Below are 6,000 nucleotides of genomic sequence, written 5' to 3'. Positions count from 1 at the left end.
TAGATATCCTTTACCAATGAATTCAAATAGCAAAAGCTATGCTATTTAACAAATATATAGCGAATAAGCTTCATCTAAATCATCAAATAAAGAAATATGAAATTTATAGTTTTAAACAAGGGAAATAATTATGACATAATAAATTTTGTTTATATAGATTAGACCGTTGGTTTTCCCGTTTGAATGGTTTTACACTAGTAATTTTGGGCCCTTTGTAGCTTGTTGTTCGGTGTGAGCCAAGGCTCCGTGTTGAAGGCCATACTTTAACCTATAATGGTTTAATTTTTAAATTGTTATTTGGATGGAGAGTTGTCTCATTGGCACTCACACCACATCTTCCTATATCTATCTACTAACTGCCACACTTGTATGAAATGCATTCAAATATCTTCTCTGAATTTACTTATAAAAAAGAAGATGTGGTATGATTGCCAATGAGACAACTATCCACAAAAGACCAAAATGACACAAACATTAACAATTATAGGTCAATTGGAACCAAACTTGTTTACATTGGTTCTTGTATTGATTCTTTTTAAACGATCTGGCATAGCGGGAACATAGTTAAACAGTTGCTCAAAACAACCAATTGGAACAAAACCTAGTTCCCTTTGCAAATTGTTTTCGGCCGGTTTTGGTTTGATCCAAGGCCTCCGAGGGGAACAACGATTTCACATTGGACCCTGTAGGAGATAGTTTTAAATATTTGATGTTGAATTTACCGTTTTTGAGAAACACAAGGCCAAAAGGGGTGAACCAAGAACAAATTGGAAATCATTTTTTTTTTGTCCGATTTTGATGAAGATGTTTGGAACAGAAATCATATGAAGGTATTTTAATGGATTATGTAATTTGTTGGCGGTTTTGAAAAAGAAGAGTACCAAAAAGGATCTAGACTGAAAATGCTTCAACTTGATGAAACGAAAAATGTTGTTCGACATGTGTATACTTTATAGATTTATATTTTTATTTTGTAGATTTCATACATTGTGTTTTACTTAATTTTTTAATTTTTTAGTTTATCGTTTCCAACAAACAAGAGGCCCAAATCGGGTCTAGAGATGTGATTGGCCCTTTCGGGGAGATTGAATTGGATGGAGTCTAGCAATTTAATATGTCTACATTTACTTTGTGTCAACACTTACCCGAATGTACCCTTTATACGGTCGTTACTTGCTACGCTCTACGGAGCACATTTTAACACAGAATTTATAGAACTAATTGCAAACAAACTACTAGTAAATCCTTACAATAAATATATCTGTCAGGTATGTCTCCAATCGTAGATGGCCGCCCGCGGAAAACGTAGTGTAAGTGCATCTTATTTGGAAATGCATAGAAAGATCTTCTACTTAGAAACTACTAAGCAAATTGAAGCAAAACTTATCATTGGATGGCCTTCTAGCAAAATTGTGTTCGGCAGGACAGGGTACAATCCAACTTGATTGCCAGTGACGAACGTAGTTGAGATTATACCATATGGCGAAATTTATTGAAAGATATTTTCTAAAAGTACAGTGCAAATTACAATGAAACTTGGTCACAATGATCTTTTAAAATGCACAGGCAAACTATGTCTGGTAGGTTCAAGACTATAACCCAAGATTGCAGGAATTACTAACAACATAGTTTAACATTGGACCCTGAGCTGAGGGCCAGGGGGATCAAAGATCTTAAACAAAACTACTGAGACCAAACTTGATAACATTTGTTTTTGTATGAACACTTTTCAAGCAGTGCTATATCCATCCTTGATGGGCAATAACGGGGAACATACCTATTATATCGGGGTCTAAATTGGGCTGGCTTATGTAGCCACGGTTGATGTGAGCGATACAGCCTCTTAATAGTCTTTTGTTTTATATCCTAAAGTATTGGCGCAAAAAGTTTGTCATTAAACTAGATCCTTGAGTACAAGAAAGTAGAAACAAAACCATTCAAACGAATGCGATCAACATAGGAATATCATATCCCATTGGCAAACTTTTTTGTGCCGAGACCAGGCGTTACAAATCAGGCATGAGCTTTGTGTCAACACTTGCCCTACTGTTTGTTCCCTTGATAAATGTCATCGTATCATGCTGCACTAGGCGTAGAGAGTATTTTCTTTTATATTTACCATAATCAACAACAAAAAATCTAGACCAAGAAACAGTATATAGTAACTCCTAGTAATTTTGTTTGATTTAATTCTTGTATGGTAAAACCAAATATCAAACCTACTTATATTATATATATAATTAATTTCTAAAAAAATGTTTATGCAAAATCATTATTGTATAAAAAATGTATAGCAAATGTTCAATTCGGTAAGGCAGCAATCAATGTCCGAAACAATAGCTCTGCGTCATCGTATGATGTGATGATGGGAAACTGATCTCGTCTGTTTCCAGTAAGCAACTCGACAATGTTAATAAATTCATTGCTACAGCCATGCTCTGGAAAGTTCTCTGTATATTCCTCTATGAGATTGTCAATTGTTTGTAAGTTACATGGTAAAGGAAATGAACAGTCTCTTCCACCAAAGATCTCTGGCTGATAGTATAACATATTTGGAATACCACTTGGTGTTACAACTTCAGCACGTTGTCTTCTTATTCTATGTGAGTTCCAGTTCTCAGCAAACGTGTCCAATTGATGTTGGATAACGGAGAGGAAACAAAATCGAACACATTCTTTATGTACTGGACACGATACATTAAGAAGTCCAGTGTCTTGGAAATCCTGGAAACGGTTTCTCCAAAACTGGGTGAAACTCGTTTTTAGTGTACCCCAAAGCCTTTCTATTCTTTGATTTGCAACAGATCTGCCGACGAGAAAAGAATTTTGTCCCGACATTTCATCGTTTTGATTATGTCGCAACGATCTTTGTAAATCCCTCATTATGGCGTTTTCTGTTCCTGCATCCGATCGAACAACCCTTGGAAGCATCTTTCTTTGTTTGATCCAATTAAGATACCAGTAACCGACATATCTGGGGTTATTGTTGGAGGGACTTGCTATCAACCATAAAAGTTTACGAGAGTATCCATCGATTGCCCCATGTATAGCTATGCCGTAGGGTTTTAATTTATCGTAACCATCGACATGAATCAGATAGTTTGGTCCTCTATTGTAGTACACTCTCCTTCGAAGAACTCGATGCGATCTGTTAAGTACACCCTGTTGGTCTATTGTTCTTAAGCAAAGCCTTGCTCTTGATTGTGTGACGCAAAGTCCAAAGCCTATGTTCAGAGTCCTCCACATATACCTGTATCCAACATTAGACAGGCCATTACGGTGTAAAGCCAGGATTGTCCTTACAACTGTAGGTAATGGCGACTGGTTGTTACGCCGTCTGATATTTAATCTTCTCTTAAGTCTTTTTAACATGGAACAACTCATGAATGTTCCGTGAACAAACAAGAGAAATCCACATATTTGAAGGGACGTGTAGCATAATTGATGATAGTATTGGACTAGTTCAGGCACAGAAGCATCATCGCCTGGGTAAGGTATTCCTGTAACGTCATGATCAGCAACACAAAGGAGACAACAGAGTAACTGAAACATAAAGATAGAAATTACACGTATGATGTAATGATAAAATGAAAAATCCGATTGGCTTGATATCTAAATAGGGTGTTCACTGTGACGTCATCAGCTTACTATAAAACTACTAGGAAATGCGCTGCGCCTTCACATTTAATGGAATACGAAATGGAAATATACACAGTAAGTTTTGACAATCCAAAATAAATCTTCATGGCGATATTTATAACATATTTCATTTTTAAATTTACCCGTTATAGGTATCAGGTATAAGCATATGATATTTTTACATTTGAACATGTTTTCATTTTCAAACAAGAGGACATATCTTCTTCCAGCATATTGCAATCGAATAAACATTTTAAAAGTCATCTGATGCCTAAACGAATTTATTTTGTTTGGTTGATTTTTGTACCATATCTTAAAGAAACAACGAATAGTGTACCTAATGAATAAAATTTGTTATGAAAAAAATATGTTTCAATTTTTGCTAAATTTGTTGTAACATCATGCCTCCTTAAACATGATATCTAGTTCTTTATCAATCATTGACTAATTTATAAAATTTGGTCGCATATTGTCAAAGTCAATCAACCATAAAAACAAGGCCAAGATCAAATTACAGGTATCAAAATGACATCCCCTGGTAGTGGGGAACCTCCTTGTCTAATATCATCAACCTAAGTCAAAGCTAAAATTACACTTCAGACTATCATCCCCTTGTAGTTGGAGACGTTAATGCCAAATATTATCAACCTTAGACTTCTATTTCCTGAGATATGGACTTAAGCAGTAAACTCGGTTGCAAAATTGACTATTAGAGTTCTTCAGGGTCATTCAAGCATTTAAAATAGGTCAAAGATAAATGGCACATGACTGACTGGCAAGAACAATATGTAGGAAATCTGCATCCTAAATATAAGAACCTTACTCGTTATGCTTCACGAGATAAAGACATGAACAGCAAACTTGGTTGCAATGTTAACGCCATATATTCACCGTCGCCTGTAAAACCGTACCTACATGTCTCGCTTTTACTGCGCATGCTAGACAAAATATGAAGAAAACTTTATATCATGGTTCACTATATTTTTCGCTAGAGCTGTGTAAATGTGTGCTCATTTTTCCTATTTTGGTAATCCTTTATTTTTTGTAATTTTTGGCCGTTTAAGGTGCAGTTTTTACAAAAAATAAATCACAATACAGTATTAAACCTTTTTCATACTTTCCACGAAGATGGAGCTGATTAGTCTAAATGAAGAAAAACATTATAAAAACTATACAAGAAAGTTTTGACAAATTTTGTTTGTTTTTAAGCCAAAGTGTGTTGATTTGATGTTCGATGTCAGCAACATATTTCTTTGTTTTACTTTCAACATTACCTTTAAAATATTGCTTGATTCCATAGTCTTTGACCATTTATTAGACGGGCAGGTGACCAAGCAGCTGAAATAGACGATATTTCTTCAATTGAAATGTTTAATGAATAGCAAAATCTTCTAATCGGTCAATATCAAAATAAAGTGAACACATATTTCGTTTCGCATCATGCTTTTCTACCTGGCATTAGTGGCGAATCCAGGGGGTCCGGGGTTGGAACCCTTTTTTACATTTATTTGGAAGATCAATGCAATTGAATGGGGACATATAGTTGGAACTCCCCTTTATCGTGGGCTAGGATCCCCATACCCAACCCTTATAAATGACAAGATCCACCCTGCTAGTTGTGAATCAAATTATTTGTTTAGATTACTAATTTTTTTTTTGCTTAGCTGTTATGAATTAAATGAGTCATGGAGATTGATTTACAAAGGACTCTGAAAGGCGAAAGGGAGGGACCATTCAGTTTTTTTCCATTTTTCATTGACAGTCGTACAGAACGGGTAGTGTACTTGTGATGGGATGGTGGGGAGAGGGGTGAAACCCTTTAAGTAGAATATATCTTTAATAATAGCAGACGTCTTACTCTAGATCTTATCACAGGTCACGTTAAACTGTAACTTTTCAATGCCCTTTCATTCAAACAATAACGTTTTTTCTCCCTATGATCTTTTTCATTTTGTGTTCAGTATTGCTTCATATTAAAATATAACGCTAAGTCTCCAAAGAAAACAAATATAAACTTACTTATGACTCGTTTCCACTGCTCCCGCTGATGTTGTTGCTGTCGATCTCCATCTTTAATGTGTCAGCACAGGAAGTAAAATACGGACCGTGGGAATCTGACCGTGAGAACGAATAAAGTTAACATCAAATAAGCAAGTTGACTTAATTAATAAACAAGTCGACTTCTTATTTTATGTCATTTACATTTATATTAGCAAGTCGACATTGTAATAAAAACTTTATCTACATCATTCCGACAAGTTGACTTCAACATGATGATTTAATATCAAATAAACAAGTTGTCGACTTAATCAATTAATAAGTTGAATTCAACGTGTCGACTTCTTATTACTATGCCATTAT

The 6,000-nt window shown here is 35.1% G+C and overlaps 1 long non-coding RNA gene across 1 annotated transcript; it reads right to left on the bottom strand.

Moving 5' to 3' along the window:
• Positions 1-3,410: 3,410 nt before the first annotated feature.
• Positions 3,411-5,776, bottom strand: LOC143067154 (uncharacterized). The gene is made up of 3 exons (XR_012975862.1): positions 5,659-5,776; positions 4,914-4,977; positions 3,411-3,543 (listed from the first exon to the last, which is right to left on the bottom strand). It is a non-coding gene; the product is annotated as an uncharacterized LOC143067154 (long non-coding RNA).
• Positions 5,777-6,000: the final 224 nt, after the last annotated feature.

Source organism: Mytilus galloprovincialis, chromosome 3 (genome assembly GCF_965363235.1).
Source record: "Mytilus galloprovincialis chromosome 3, xbMytGall1.hap1.1, whole genome shotgun sequence".
Taxonomy (NCBI): domain Eukaryota; kingdom Metazoa; phylum Mollusca; class Bivalvia; order Mytilida; family Mytilidae; genus Mytilus; species Mytilus galloprovincialis.
This window is presented reverse-complemented; position numbering and strand designations above follow the sequence as displayed.